The sequence below is a fragment of the Entelurus aequoreus genome, linkage group LG08, assembly GCF_033978785.1.
Source record: "Entelurus aequoreus isolate RoL-2023_Sb linkage group LG08, RoL_Eaeq_v1.1, whole genome shotgun sequence".
Taxonomy (NCBI): domain Eukaryota; kingdom Metazoa; phylum Chordata; class Actinopteri; order Syngnathiformes; family Syngnathidae; genus Entelurus; species Entelurus aequoreus.
Genome location: NC_084738.1, coordinates 34850937 through 34868319, shown reverse-complemented (window position 1 = coordinate 34868319; position 17383 = coordinate 34850937). Strand labels below are relative to the sequence as shown.

The window sequence follows — 17383 nt, the reverse complement described above, 5'->3', positions numbered from 1 at the left end:
ACTTTAACTTTAACAAATGGGAAATGTTTTCAGAGTTCTTTGCATGCATGTTTTTTGTTTTTTTTTACATTACATTTTTAATGATAATCCTGTTAGTAAATTATCCACTAAAAAACCAGGAAATTATGTGGTACATTACATGGGACATATAAGTTTAAAAAAGACAGCTGAAAAAGGTTGGTAGATGAGAATACATCTAAAGGTAAAATATAGTGTAGAAATGAACCCAATTGCAGGAAAAGTCTTGATTTTCAAAATGTTCTTTCGGGGTTTACATGGCAATAATTTGTGCCGATAGAAATGTTCCTCTTTTTTTGTCAGTTTTGTTCAGTTTTATGTTCCACTATTGCCATTATATTTGTACATCATCCTTGGTTTTGTTTTTTTCAAATCATGATAACGTGACCTTCTGGAAGGGAATCAAACATGACTGGCTTTATAAACTAAACTTTGAAACACAAGCTCTTCTAAAGTCTCTTCCACTCAACCCCCTCCTGCTTAATAGTCATCTACTTTGTTTTGGTCCGGACACATTTCTGTTCATGTTGAAAAAACATGAATTACCCATCGATCCATCCATTTTCTACCGCTTGTCCCTTTCGGGGTCGCGGGGGGTGCTGGAGCCTATCTCAGCTGCATTCTGGCGGAAGGCAGGGTACACCCTGGACAAGTCGCCACCTCATCACAGGGCCAACACAGATAGACAGACAACATTCACACTCACATTCACACACTAGGGACCATTTAGTGTTGCCAATCAACCCAGCCCCAGGTGGGTGGAACCCAGAGTACCCGGAGGGAACCCACGCAGTCACGGGGAGAACATGCAAACTCCACACAGAAAGATCCCGAGCTGGGAATTGAACTCAGGACCTTCGTATTGTGAGACACATGCACTAACCCCTGTTCCACCGTGCTGCCCCACATTAATTACGTAATATGAATTTGTTAACTTAACACTTGTCTGTGAGCTGGCTGGAACAGAACATGTGTCACATGCATCTTAATTATTTGCTGAACTGCATTTGGACCTCCAGCTTTCCAGATTTAATGGTTAGCGGTGTAACTCACTCTCTGCTGCTTATCGCCAGCTGTGTGTGCTCACCGTCATCTGCTGCACTCCCCCTTTTCCTCGATATTTCTGCCCACTTTTTATGTAAAAGTGTGTGTGGTCTCTCTGTCGTCCTAGGACTCTTGGGGATGCTTGGGCCCAATTGAAGAAGAGCCTGGCGGATGAAGCTGAGGTTCACCTGAAGTTCTCCTCCAAAGTAATTCCTGCTTTTCTCCCTCACAACTGCACATATAAACGTGGTTTGATGATCAAAACATTCATGATGTAGATGCAGAATATATATATATATATATATATATATATATATATATATATATATATATATATATATATATATATATATATATATATATATATATATATATATATATATATATATATATATGTATATATGTTTTATTTTATGTTTTATTTTGAGGTTAGTTCTAGTTGAATACATGTTCGCTATGTCCATAGTTTTGGCAGTGTTTCTGCTTGTGTCTGAATCATTGACTTTGACTGTAAGCAAGTCTGACATATCAAGAAATACGAGCCATGAAACAATAAACAAAAGACTGAATTTTGAATAAATATTTAGTGGAGCTAATTAACACTTACATTATTCCATGCAGTTTGTCTTTTAAATATCCTGATAAGTACATCCTGACTTTAAACTGTGCTTTCATTTGTCATGTTTTTACTTAATCAAGCTGCTCAGTGGATCTCTTATCAACATAACCACCTCCTGCCAGTTGTCCAAAGCATTTAGGGCAGTGGTTCTTAACCTTGTTTGAGGTACCGAACCCCACCAGTTTCATATGTGCATTCACCGAACCCTTCTTTAGTGAAAAATTTAAAGTTTTTTTCTTTTAATTCAAGACAAAGTTATATGTTTTTTTAGTGGTGCACTAAATTAACCGTGCATGAACATCACCTTGTTCAAAGAACAAAACCAACACAGTGCATAAACTCACAACAAATTACACACCTGCAAATCAGATGGAAAATTAGAGGGAACATAGTTTGGGGGTATCCATAGTACGCCGATAGGGAGAAGTTTTTATTTACAAGATGAGTCAGGTGTGTCTTGACCTCCGCGGCGGAGGCTCCACCGAACCCCTGAGGCCGACTCACCGAACCCCTAGGGTTTGATCGAACCCAGGTTAAGAACCACTGATTTAGGGCCTGATTTACTAAAGGTTTGTGTTTACTAAAACACGTGAAAACCTGATAGCACGTGCAAAGCTGATCTACTAAACGTGTGCAAAGTGGATTGCGTCCGTTAAGTGAGCAGAATAAGACGTGCAATCCATTCTGTGTCTTTGTCTTCATTAATATGCAAAATATATGCTGCGCATCAGAATGCCCACAATACTGTGAGGAGGAGATGCACATATAATTATTTAGCACGCGCAATGGGATTTATCAACACTCACCACTGTTTTGCTCGCACTGTGTTGCGTTTTATTGGGGAGGACGTGCAAACTGACAATTCTACACACGGCTGCAGGATCAGTGCAGATGGTGGACGGACGATAATCCTCCGTCCTATGCATGTGTGTGAACATTTTGGACGGTCAGAAATAAAACATATTACACATTTTGACTATTCAGCAACATAATTGTATAATTTTATAGCTGCTAGAGGACTTAAAGGCCTACTGAAACCCACTAATACCGACCACGCAGTCTGATAGTTTATATATCAATGATGAAATCTTAACATTGCAACACATGCCAATACAATTGCAATTTTAAATTTCCCGCTAAACTTCCGGTTGAAAAACTCCTTTGGATATGACGTATGCGTGTGACGTAGCCAGTAGAACAGAGGTATGGCTCCCCCATTGAGGCCAATACAAAAAGCTCTGTTTTCATCTCAAAATTCCACAGTATTCTGGACATCTGTGTTGGTGAATCTTTTGCAATTTGTTTAATGAACAATGGAGACTGCAAAGAAGAAAGTTGTAGGTGGGATCGGTGTATTAGCGGCTGGCTGTAGCAACACAACAAAAGGACTTACTTGGATAGCAGACGCGCTAGCCCATGCTAGCCACCAACCGATGCTACCCGCCAACCGCATCTCTGATCGGGTGAAGTCCTTCGTCGCGCCGTCGATCGCTGGAACGCAGGTGTTCACGGGTGTTGATGAGCAGATGAGGGCTGGCTGGCGTAGGTGGAGCGCTAATGTTTTTATCATAGCTCTGTGAGGTCCGGTTGCTAAGTTAGCTTCAGCGTCGTTAGCAACAGCATTGTTAAGCTTTGCCAGGCTGAGAATTATTAACCGTGTAGTTACATGTACATGGTTTAATAGTATTGTTGATCTTCTGTCTATCCTTCCAGTCAGGGATTTATTTATTTTGTTTCTATCTGCATTTGAGCCAGATGCTATCACGTTAGCTCAGTAGCTAAAGAGCTTCGCCGATGTATTGTCGTGGAGATAAAAGTCACTGTGACAGTCCATTTCGCGTTCTCGACTCTCATTTTCAAGAGGATATAGTATCCGAGGTGGTTTAAAATACAAATCCGTGATCCACAATAGAAAAAGGAGAGAGTGTGGAATCCAATGAGACCTTGTACCTAAGTTACGGTCAGAGCGAAAAAAGATATGTCTTTCACTGCATTCTATTCCGTCACTCTAATGTTCCTCATCCACGAATCTTTCATCCTCGCTCAAATTAATGGGGTAATCGTCGCTTTCTCGGTCCGAATCGCTCTAGCTGCGTTGAAAACAATAGGAAAATATGAGGAGGTGAACAACTGACTACGTCACGCTACTTCCGGTAGGGGCAAGGCTTTTTTTTGTCAGAGACCAAAAGTTGCCAACTTTATCGTCGTTGTTCTATACTAAATTCTTTCAGCAAAAATATGGCAATATCGCGAAATGATCAAGTATGACACATAGAATGGATCTGCTATCCCCGTTTAAATAAAAACAATTCATTTCAGTAGGCCTTTAAGGGGCTAATCAAAATAATTAAATGTATGCGTTTTGGTATAATTTCATATTTTTTAAATGACTTTCATTTTTTTCACATAACATATATATTATTAAATGTTTTCTTATATTAAATATATTTTTTATCTCTTATTGGGCCGTACCAAGTGCATCCTCTCTCCAATGAGTGCACCTTTGGCGGTAAAAAATGTTTCATTGTAAATGCCCATAAAAAGTGGTAGATGTCTCCTGCATGTTTGAAAACATAGCAAAACGCCACAGGTCGAAGCATGATAACATGAATCTGCAGTAAATGAGGGTGTCTCAGCGATGATGCCCCATATAGTACATGCAATTTAAATAAAGCAGTCTGCACCAATTGCAGTGTTAGTAAATCGCACGCAACACGTGCACTAATAATACATGCTATTTTATAGATTGCACACGCTGTTTAACGCGTGGTATTTAGATTTTAGTAAATCGGGCCCTTAATCTGGATCAAAATTATGGGGATTTATGAGGATCCAGAATAAATGTTTACTCTGCATTAGAAGGAACTGGCTCACTTTCCTCGTAAAATCACCATCCCCCACAGCGCCTTCAATCCCATGCAGAGCTTTAGAGTTCTCACCTCCAACAGTGCCCAGAACCACATTCATGTATCTACCTTTCTCAAAGGGTTTGTTGCTCGTTTGGGTGTTTTTTGCTTCAGCAAGGTCCTTTGTTTTTCTGATCCTCAGATTCTTCCATCTGATTTTAACTTGCTCCAAGGTCTTCTTCTGGCCAAACCAATTCATTAACATTCTGGATGGTTTCAACCCAAATATCTTTCTTCCTTTTGTTAGTCACCATTCCACTTGCGACACAGCTTTCTACTATCAACCAGTGTTGTCATCTTGGCGACGTTATCGCTAAATCTGACGACTTTCCAATCCACTTGACACATTTTTTTTGTGAACAACTACTAGCGACAAATCTAGCGACTTTTTCTGGTGTTATTGGTGAGGGGTTTTTTGTCTTGGAGACTTTGAGGTGAAAGCACGCTGTAGTTACAATCCTCAAAGAGCAGTGACGGGTGCTGCCGGTCAGCTAGCGCTGCTGCTGCCCGAGCAGAGCGCAGAGCCTCACAGGGTGGGAATAGCAGCGGTAATTTTCCGCCTGGACATTGAGCTAGCTAACTCATCATGCAAATGACACTGGAGTCTTGCAGCGTTGAATGTGAGTCCGGTTTTGGTATTTTCTTCTTTCTTAATATCTGTTGTTGACTGGCTGTCTTTTGAACTCGGTAAACACCAAAATGTCCATTAGCCCAAAAGATGGTATGCACTCACATGAGGGTAGTTTTGATTTTGAGATTGGTGTAGGAGGTGTATTACAGATATCTTAAGATGTCAACTTCAGGACACATCAGTAGTGAACCTTTGAATCATGGGGGGCATTGGCCTTTCTACTTTAGACATCTCTCATCAAAGGTTGGTTTGGCTTGAATTTGTGTCCCATGGCCAAACATTAGATTGTTGTTTGTTGTTGTTCTCTTGGACGGTTCTGTCCTAGGTCCTGAAGTGTGGAAGAGTGTGTTAATGTTCGCAACAGAGTCCCTTTGATGCCCAGCAAGGGTCCTTCCACTTAAGCCATGTCCACTTGGTATGTTTTCTTCGGACACAGATTTAATGACATTCTTCAGCAGCCTGACGGTGGAATAAGTGACAACTGTGCAAAGTGTATTAAAAACCTGCATAAATATTAGTTTCATTGTCGCTGTGTGTGTAAGTGCGTTTGCATGTGTGTGTGCTGTATGCATGTGTTTCTGTTTTTTTTTGGCACAGATGTTAGACAAATGTGTTTACGGTCACCTTCAAGTTTTAGTGCAAGGACACTGATGCAAAACATATGTGAGCACTGAGCAGTTGTGTTGTAGCGCACTGAAATGTTAGCTTCAACTTTCCATATCTTTGTGTGAATTGTACATGATTAAAGCAGTGGGTTTCTTTTAGCTCCAGAGTGAAGTGGAAAAGCCTTTGCTGAGCTTCCGGGAGAACTTCAAGAAGGACATGAAAAGGTTGGACCATCATATTGCAGACTTGCGGAAGCAGCTGGTTGGTCGCTACACTTTAGTGGAGAAGGTACACACGCTTTCACATAATTGTTATCGCCTAGCAACAGAATGTCAGGTATTCATTTAGCAGTGGTTAAAATTCCACATCTGTTGCATTTGTTTAACTCTGTTTTAACGTTATCTTTTTCTTGCGTCAATTTCCATTTCACAGTGTTTGTCTGAGAGTAGGCAGATGTCTGTTTTAACAGAAACTATATAATTATGTTACATACTATATGTTTTTTGTAGTTTAAAACTTTCAATTGTGCAGAAAATCTAACACGATTTGCTGCAAGGTGGATTAATGAGGACAACAAAACATTTATTTTACAGAGAAATCTTCAGCCAACCTTAATTGGTCTTCAGATGTTCTAGAATGTAAAAAATGTCCACCATGTTAAATTCTTAGAATCTGAGGCTGTGTGAAGAGTAGGCTTCTTGGAAGATTTCTAATTGGATCAAAAGCTCACCTTACCGCATGAATCTTTTCCCCTTTCAAAAGAGCTTGTCAGCTTTGAACTGTGTAGTGGTTATGACTTTGCATGTGCATGTTGGCTTCAGTATCTGCATATCCACATGGTTGACAGTGTGATTGACTGACACACAAAGTGCACAAGCACAACCTTTTTCAAACAGCAACATACAATAATATGAAATGCAATACAATACAACTAGGGCTGTCAAAGTTAACGCAGTAATACCAAGTTAACGGAAGTGTCCTTTAACAGCACAATCTTTTTTAATCAAGCAACATTCCAACTGACTCAGGGGAAGGAATAGAGAGCAGAAATGGACAAGGAAAAAGGTGTTTTGAACGCCAAGCTTAGCTTCGAACCCGTGGCACATTGCTATCTTGTAGGGTTATCAAAAAGAATCAATTTCCGAATTAATCGCGATACTTATTTGTTACGAGTCGTAATCGATTCCAAAAAATCAGAAATCGATTTTTGTTTTTTTTGTTTTTTGTTTTTTGTAAATCTGTCCAAACTAGCCACTTGGGCAAACCATTTTGTTGATGTAGATGCCCATATCTGCTGTACAGATTTATTTTACAAAAAGAGAAGTGTGGGATACTTCTCTTGTTGCTTTATTTGTACAGGACTTTATTAAAAGTTTGGGTAGAATGTTATTAAACAAAACCAGTTTTCTTTTAAGTAATGTATACATTTATCAGAGCTCTTTATCTGTTGTATGGAGGAATGGAGTTAATCATAGAACTGGCACCCAATGTTATTAAAAAGTATTGATTTTGAATCAGGAATAATTTTGAATCGAGAATCGATTCTGCATTGAATCATTAGTCCCTCGAATCAAATCCTGTGGTGCCCAAAGATTCACAACCCCACTATCTTGACAAGACCAAAGTTATTTCCATCCACTGTCACTGTGAGTTATTACCGGAGTCCCTAGCTGCAATGTATCACAAGCGACTTTTTACAAGCACAACGTTTGTAAATTTCGGGTTACCTTTTTTTTTTTGGCCTTATTTTTGAACATGTAGTGGCTTATTTGGGCTTGCTTTTCTGTCCTCACAATACAGCAAAACATGACTGTGGCGCTTGCGGTGTTATGAAGGCTGCTGTTGGCGTATTAAGGTCAGCAATACATTTTAAAAAGAGACAGACTATGTCCTTCTGCCCGGAAACTATATTACTTACAAAACGTTACTTGCACAATATCATGGTCAAGCACTTGTTGTAGATGGCCAAGACTACATTCATTTAGCACAGAAATTAGGTACCGTTAGCTACTTTTTTACGGTCTGGGTACTACCGTTTATGCTAGCGCTGGTGGCATACTAAACCTGGTTTTGGCACTCATCCCTACTCTGCACTGAGTTGTGTCAGAACAACCAGATTGTTCACAATATTCATTGGCATTTACAGTAAAATCCGCATAAAAGTTATTGATTTAGTCTTTTCACCCTTCTACAAAGTTTCGTGAGAATCGATTAAACATGTTTGTGCTATACAGACAATAAGATGCATTCTATAACGACTTTCTGCATTTATTTACGTAGAATTCAAAAAATGCATATTTTGAGAGTTTGTACCATTTTCAGGCCCGTAAAGCTCTGGCTGACAGACAGAAGGAGTTGGAACTGAAAACACAGCAGCTGGAATTGAAACTCAGTAACAAGATTGAGGAAGACATCAAGAAAGCTCGAAGGAAATCCACACAAGCAGGTCAGAGTCATGGGTGTGGGAATCAAAAGTAAAAATTCAGGTTTTTATTTTTTTAATATGACCTTAGGTAACACTAGAAAATCTTTACTGCTGACTACTATTTATACCTGGTATGGCCAGGTACGATTCATTGACATAGTGTTAGTTTGTCTTTGACAAATATTTATATTTTTAAAACCTTTAATTCACTTTTTAAATAATGATGTATTTATTCTAATTAAATAAAACATGTTTCTGTGTGGAGTTTGCATGTTCTCCCCGTGACTGCGTGGGTTCCCTCCGGGTTCTCTGGCTTCCTCCCACCTCCAAAGACATGCACCTGGGGATAGGTTGATTGGCAACACTAAAATTGGCCCTAGTGTGTGAATGTGAGTGTGAATGTTGTCTGTCTATCTGTGTTGGCCCTGCGATGAGGTGGCGACTTGTCCAGGGTGTACCCTGCCTTCTGCCCGGTTGTAGCTGAGATAGGCTCCAGCGCCCCCCGCGACCCCGAAGGGAATAAGCGGTAGAAAATGGATGGACGGATGGATGTTAAAATCAATCCAGTTGTTAATATTTTGGCAAATGAACATACTCAAAAACTGACAAAATTATTTGAGCATGTGCAGCCTCAAAAAATTGGTACATATTTTAGGTGTCCAGGCGCAGATTACCTGGTGTTGTAACGGTACATGCTTCTTTCTGCCTTTCATGGAAGAGGGCATGGGTTTGATTTCTGACCAAGGTTTTGTCAGAATGGATGTCCGTTTTAAACACTAAGCCAAAACAATGTGTACTACTTTATAAACTCTGCAAAGAAATTACATTTACAATTAAATTATTTTATTTTTGTTGTTATAGAATATACATTCAATGACAGCTACCGGCAGCTATCCAAATTGCTATTATTAGCTAACAACACCTAAAGTTAATGCGCAAGAGTATGTTACGGACGTACATAATGATGTCATTACGTACGAGAAGCCATAAGAGGGCAGGATATACAATGTAAAATACATTGGAAAGTTGACGCCCTCTAGGCATCTGTGTAAATGTTGCAAACAGCCCTTTTAAGCCAGATGTCAATGATGCGATGGTGATGTTTGACATTAATTTGCAGTGCATTGTGTTTTGTATGCTTGTGAATGTGCTTGTGATTGTTTAGCTGAGTTTGTTTGTTTACTGACTTGTAAACAAACAAAGATAGGACATGTGCGCTATGTATGGGGTCACAAGGTTAAATAATACAGGTCAAAGGACAGGACAAACAGCCCAAACATTTTTTTACGGTTTTAACTAGGGCTCTTAAAGTTAAAGTGATAATAACGCGTTAACTATGAATTTGCACTCATCATCAAGGGTTGGAATTGGGGGTTAAATCACCAAAAATGATTCCCGGGCGCGGCCACCGCTGCTGCCCACTGCTGCCCACTGCTCCCCTCACCTCCCAGGGGGTGATCAAGGGTGATGGGTCAAATGCAGAGAATAATTTCGCCACACCTAGTGTGTGTGTGACAATCATTGGTACTTTAATTTTTTAACGGCGCTAATTTTTTTAACGGCTGATTAACACACACGCGTCCTTTTCGTCTTTTGGGCCATGCCCTAGCGGGGTAAACATGGCTGCAATTCCCTAGCTCAGACTTGGCCAACCCGCGGCTCGCGAGCCTCATGCGGCTCTTTGGCTGGTTTCATGCGGCTCTTAACTCTGTTATGAGAGTAGCGTATGTGTGTGTGTGGCCCTTTAAGATATGACAGCATGTGAGATGAGTGACATCAGTGAGTGGGTGGGCGAGAGAGGTGAGGGAGCAGTAACAGTGAGTGCTGCAGGCGCTAGTAGCTTGGTGGATGGCTGCGTGCAAGACACCAATAAAGTCACAAAGTTGCAACAAACCGCCGGCCTCGTCATTCACCCTCGAGTCTGTAAAGTGAAGGGTGTTACCACCGAAGTACATCGGCCCTCGAGGAACGTCTCCCCTGCGCTCCTCGACTACGGTCTGGGAGCCGAAAGCAGGTAAGGTGTAACAACTCTATTAATGCCTTAGTGGTTACCACGAAGTCTTTATTTTGACAGCCCCCCGCGGTAAACTTGTCTGAGTGCAAACTGAGGCAGTATTTGTCATTAGGGATGATACTCGAAACCGGTTTTCCCGGTTGTTCGATAAGAAAAGAACGAGTCCTCGGACTCGAATCCCTTTTTGAGAACCGAACACACCCGTTATCGAGACCACTATAGTAAAGAAAAAGAGTTGGTTCTTTATTCGAATCCCTGGAATCCCGTCCCGACCAGAAATGCCCCGTGAGACATCACAAGAAATGACATCACGTAGCTCAGTCATTAGGCGCAGATAGCGAAAGCAGGAAAACAATGGACCGGAAAAAGCGCTCCAAGGTGTAATAAAGTTCAAAATAAAAGGTATAATCCAATGAATAACTTTACTGAGAGATTTGAGCAGGGTACAAACACATGACGAACACTTTTACGACCAACCGGAAACATAGCAACCAGGCTAGCAACGCACCTCCTTTACGGCACCTGTTGCAACGTTCTTAAAGCAACCGCAGCACATACATATATATATATATACAACATATATGACATCTCCCTTTTTCAACTTTTGTTTTTCTTTCCTTGTAAACAAAACAAAATCACACTGTATATGTGTTGTCTGTCTAATTATAAATAATGCAGACTAGGCGTGTTGGCTGAGTTCTTGATGTTTACTTTCACAGCGTGCTCATAACCTCATTCTTAGCTGCCGGGTGGCGACATGCAACAACACTTTTCGGGGCTACCGCGCATGCTCGTCACTCCCGTTGCATGCTGGGTAGTGCAGTTGTTATTTTCCCTAGCTCATAACATCACATCTTTCCCCCTATAAAGAAAGATTTTAACTCAATAAAGTGTATTTATTTTTTTAGCTTTAACTTTTCATTTTTTAGCATTGTAACCACATTTGCAAACAACTTTTCTCTTCATAGAACTTTCTTTCAATAAAGATATAAAGTGCAAAAATGTCAAAGCATCATAACAAACAGTTGTGTCAAATAGCAGAAGAAGTGCACTTTTTGGAGAGCTGTATTATTTTCAGTTTTGTGCCCAAGGGACTGATTTTATTTAACACTATATTATTATTTATACACCTATAGTGATCACAGAGACAGGTTGTTTTTGTGTTACTGTATATATTTGTTTTTCTGAAAAATCCCACTTAATATACTTTGGATAACAACAGTCAATATTTATTTTTTTTATTTTATTTTTTTAGGGGGGTAACAGTCAATATTTATTTATTTATTAGATTTTATTTTTTTGTTATATAATAAAAGTGAGCTTTTGTTAAACCAAATATTGTGTGTTTTTTTTCCATATACAACAACCTATCTGGACTCGATAAGAGAATCGATAAGGAATCGGTTCGATAAGAGGATTCGATAATAGGCTCGAACTCGATAATTTCTTATCAAATATCATCCCTATTTGTCATTGATAAAACTTTCGGCGAATCTACATTTATGATCAATAAAAACGCAATAAAGTGGGAAGGAAATTTGACCCGGCAAATATAAACAAAAGAAAACACTGGCGGAAAGCGATAATCGATACAATAAAAAAAAACAATCAAACCGGGCGGTAGGTAAAAAAAAAAAATCCGCGTCCGGGTGACAGGCGGGCTTCAGGAATTGCGCGTCCTTTGTGATTTCAATGCGTAAAAATACACACAAAGTGCGGTAACGCCAACACTGCTTGACAGTATAACAAAATAAGTCACACTTACATTGTGTAACATTCACAGTTTTAGAAAAAGTGCAGAGGTAGAAATATTCCAAATAACCTCTTGTATACAATGTAAACATAAATAATGCCTCAAAACAAGTTAAATATATTTCAACAAAACACAGCAGACGAGCTCTCGCCCTGCACAGCTGTTTTGTGCTTTGTAGTGTCGATATGGGCTTGTAGATCTTTATTTGCCACAGATATATATCTTCCTGCTTTGCACACAGTGCATTCTGCTTCCCATGTGTCACGGCCAGGACCAAAACACAGATACCTTTTCAGCAAATCATCCGTGTAGTTGCATTTACGTTTTGGCATCTCTCTCTTTTGTCCTGTCTGTCTCTCCACATCTCTCTCTTGTATCCTGTCTGTCTCTCCACATCTCTCTCTTGTATCCTGTCTGTCTCTCCACATCTCTCTCTTGTATCCTGTCTGTCTCTCCACATCTCTCTTTTGTGTCCTGTCTGTCTCTCCACTCTCTCGCTCTCTCGCTCTCTGTCTCTGCCCCTCCCTCACGAATGCTGCTGCGTGCGCTCGCCTCCACAATTTGTTTTGTTTTTAACCCGTTCTTAACCCTGGACGTACATTGAAAATACACGCAACCCTAACTCAAAATGCCGGACATTTGAGGCATTTAAGAAACCCCGCCCGGACAGCCCCCAATTGAGGACATGTCCGTGGAAAAGAGGACGTATGGTCAGTCTAACATAAGAAGAAGAAGCCGAAGCCGGTTTGAGTGACGTCAAACGTGCATGTGCGTGAGATCACAGTAGTAAACAATTTGTGACAAGTTCGCTCTCAAAATGGCAGGGAAAAAAAGCACAGCAAAACGAAAATATGAAGAAGAACACAGGGCATTTTTAACAGAGTGGGAGAGTTTATATTTTTTTGTTGAACGTAATGGCAAGCCATTCTGCCTTATATGTCAGGCGTCATTAGCCATTTCTAAGGTTCAAATCTTCAGCGTCACAAGGAATGTGACGAATGAATTTCCCCAAGGGGACCAATAAATCTAAATCTAAAATCTAATCTAATGCCAGAAGTCCCACTAAGCAACATGCATAGTAACAGAAAAAATATTATATTTTTGTTTGTGGACTTGGTTGAACTGAGAGTTTGTGTGTGCGAGACAGTGCACACAATGTTAATTGTTGAAAAGAACTGGCCTGTGGTCTTAGTACTGTAAAAGTCATGTTGGTGTGTGACTAGGGATGATACTCGAAACCGGTTTTCCCGGTTGTTTGATAAGAAAAGAACCGAGTCCTCGGACTCAAATCCCTTTTTGAGAACCGGTACCCGTTATCGAGACCACTATAGTAAAGAAAAAGAGTTGGTTCCTTATTCGAATACCTGGGAATGAAACGAGTCCCGACCAGAAATGCTCCGTGTGACATCACAAGAAATGACGTCACGTAGCTCAGTCATTAGGCGCAGATAGCGAAAGCAGGAACACAATGGACCGGAAAAAGCGCTCCAAGGTGCAATAAAGTTCAAAATAAAAGGTATAATTTTGTTTTTCTTTCCTTGTAAACAAAACAAAATCACACTGTATATGTGTTGTCTGCCTAATTATAAATAATGCAGACGAGGCGTGTTGGCTTAGTTCTTGATGTTTACTTTCACAGCGTGCTCATAACCTCATTCTTAGCTGCCGGGTGGCGACATGCAACAACACTTTTCGGGGCTACCGCGCATGCTCGTCACTCCCGTTGCATGCTGGGTAGTGTAGTTGTTATATTCCCTGGCTCATAACATCACATCTTTCCCCCTATAAAGAAGTAATGTTAACTCAATAAAGTGTATTTCTTTTTTTAGCTTTAACTTTTCATTTTTTAACATTGTAACCACATTTGCAAACAACTTTTCTCTTCATAGAATTTTCTTTCAATAAAGAAATAAAGTGCAAAAATGTCAAAGCATCATAACAAACAGTTATGTCAAATAGCAGCAGAAGTGCACTTTTTGGAGAGCTGTATTATTTTCAGTTTTGTGCCCAGGGGACTGATTTTATTTAACACTATATTATTATTTATACACCTACAGTGATCACAGAGACAGGTTGTTTAAGTGTTACTGTATATATTTGTTTTTCTGAAAAATCCTACTTAATATACTTTGGGTAACAACAGTCAATATTTATTTATTTTATTTTATTTTTTTAGGGGGGTAACAGTCAATATTTATTAATTTATTAGATTTTATTTTTTTGTTATATAATAAAAGTGAGCTTTTGTTAAACCAAATATTGTGTGTTTTTTTCCATATACAACAACCTATCTGGACTCGATAAGAGAATCGATAAGGAATCGGTTCGATAAGAGGATTCGATAATAGGCTCAAACTCGATAATTTCTTATCAAACATCATCCCTATGTGTGACATTTACAATAAATCTGGTTGAGCAGAGGTGTGTGTGTGTGTGTGTGTGTGTGTGTGTGTGTGTGTGTGTGTGTGTGTGTGTGTGTGTGTGTGTGTGTGTGTGTGTGTGTGTGTGTGTGTGTGTGTGTGTGTGTGTGTGTGTGTGTGTGTGTGTGTGTGTGTGTGTGTGTGTGTGTGTCTGTGTGTGAGGAAGTAATGGGGTGATGTTCATGTGTGCCCATGTGTAGGACGTGGCTCTTTGCAGTAACACAGTAAAAAAAGAGTGGCTCTTAGTCTCTGACTGGTTGGCCACCCCTGCTGTAGCCTATCATGTTTACCTTTTGGAATGACTTCACTAAAATAAAATAAAATACCAACCTTGTGTGTTCATTGAAGGATATTCAGATGTTAACTGTCTGTCCAGCTTTGCACAGGCAACAGCACTGCAGTACTGCTTGTATCGGAAGTTTTACATGCAAGCTGATACCATCAGATACTTGTTTTTTTCTGATATTACAGCGATATCAGTATAGGATCGGGACACCCATAAAAAAAGCCAAAGCAAACACCTTGCGCGGATAATGCTTTAGGTGCTCATTGCCCAGTAAACTGAAGTTTCAGTAGATCATGTGATGTTTTTGTGCAACTTTATCATATTTCTTACTTTGGAGGCTACATTGTATCTCCAATTGTGTTTTGGGCAACTCAAACGTTGTCATTGGTATTGAAGGTATGCAAGATTCAGCATTGTTGGGAGTCCAGCCTGATAAAAAACAGATACTTTGACATGTTGTGGCACAGTTTGTAAGGTGTATTTTTAGATAGCTTTGTGTGTACTGTAGCAATGAGCAAAAAGCAGATTCTCTCTATCGTGACTCAATCACCTGCTGTCACACTCCCCAGTCTGAAACCTGCATCCAAACTGTCTCCGTGTGCTCACACAAAAGTGGTGAGTGTGTTTTGTGTGCACTCATTTAGGGCTGTACAGTGTGAGCATTTTAGTCACATTTGCTACAAAGATAGGTTGTGGGGAAAAAAAGTAACACACGTGCGAATACAGATTTTAACTTTTTAATTAGCATTTTGCTCCTAAAATAAATATGTCCAAATTTGATCAAATTAAAGTAAAATGTTCACCCATCTGTGAAGCATGTTTGAAGTAAACTTACATCATAACCATGACCAAGTGGACAAGTGATTGATGCGGAAGTGTGGCTGATCACTCTGTGTGCGCTAAAATCTGTGTGTGTCCCTCCCTCTTGCACCATGCACAGAGAGGACCCTTGCTCACACACTCAGTCTTCCAACACAGAAGAAACAAGGTCTTAGTTGGAGGAACTGGTCAGTAAAAGAGGTTTTTTTCACCACCTTAAAACCTGACGCAAACTGCACTGCGCGCTAGTAACTACGAGGGTCTTAGGGAATATTGAACAACAAATCAATGATTGGAGTGACAAACTTGCCATCCAAATAGTACCCCGTTTGTTGACAAGAACATACAGTCATGGAAGCACATTTAATGTATTTATTAAGCTGATTCAAAAGAGCTGCAATCAGAGCCAACGAACTGCCGCTGCTAGCCTGCTAAGCTAACAAAAACAGCTCAAGCTAAAATGCCTGTGAAACTTAGACTGAGCGTGGACTCGCTGACATCACACGTCACTAGGCAACAGGCACTTTTAAAGGCATTCATATATACTTTATATTAAATGTTTCTCAACTGCATTATGCCAGTTTTTTAAAGTAATACATTAATTACTTTTCCTAGTAAGTAATTACATTTATTAGGGAGTAATTATGTTAGTTATTCAATTACTTTTTTGGTAAAGTAACTAATAATTAATGACTTTTTTAAAGACATTTTCAGAACAGCCTGTCACAAAGTATCATAAAGCAGTTGGCAGGTTGTTGTTCCTGTATAAAATATTTGTGTGTATGTCCTATAATAATGTTTGCCTATAAAAACACAGTTGTTAAAGGTCAGTTATTTTCTTATTTTCATGTTGCTGCTGTAGTTTTGACATGTCCTCTTTATTTCACATTTTGTTCTTTTGTGTTTTTGTTAGATAAAACATTGAGCATAGCTAAAAAAGCTATGCAGATTGGAAATCATATTTGACTTTTCTTATATTATTTTCAAGGCTTTCTCTTTTTTCTTATCTCATAACACCTCTTAAGTTGGGATCCTATTATGCATAACCTACTTTTATTACTTGCTACTACTTGTTTTTGTGTATTTGGTGTAGGGCTGGGCGATATGGCCTTTTATTAACATCTTGATATTTTTGGGCCATGTCACGATACACGATATATATTTCGATATTTTGCCTTAGTCTTGAATGAACACTTGATGCATATAATCACAGCAGTATGATGATTCTATGTGTCTACATTAAAACATTATTGTTCATACTGCATTAATATATGCTCATTTTAAACTTTCATGCAGAGAGGGAAATCACAACCAAGTCAATTTAGCAAAAGTGTATTTATTAAACAGTTATTAAGCAGTGGCACAAACATTCATGTCATTTCAAAACAGAAAGTGCAAGATTGTCAGAGACATTTTAAAACAAGCTACGAGTGCACTTTTGTGCATGATGTCACTAAGATGACATATCAAAACAACACTAAATTAAAGTGCACTTTTTGTACAGAACGCCACTACAATAGTTTAAAACAAATAAAGTGCACTTTTGTGCATGATGTCACACAAGATATTTCAATAAGTGTCACATAAAAATGAGCTGCATAATAGGAAATCAAATAGCAGTGCTGCTACTTTTTGTAGCAACGCTTTTGCCGCATAATTGTTCGACATCTTCCCGCTTGAAGCCAAACCACCGTCAGACGATGCTGTTTTTCTTGGGAATTAATTCTTCCTTCATTTGTTACCAGATTCGCACCTTCTTTCTCTCGTATTACCACTCGCAACACACCATTATCATCACAGCTATTGTTACCCATTCCGCTACATCTCTGCTCCGCGAGAGCG

General features: G+C 39.5%; 1 pseudogene; it reads left to right on the top strand.

Moving 5' to 3' along the window:
• LOC133655824 (myosin-4-like) overlaps positions 1 to 17383 on the top strand; it is a 249022-nt pseudogene that overhangs the window by 219011 nt on the left and 12628 nt on the right.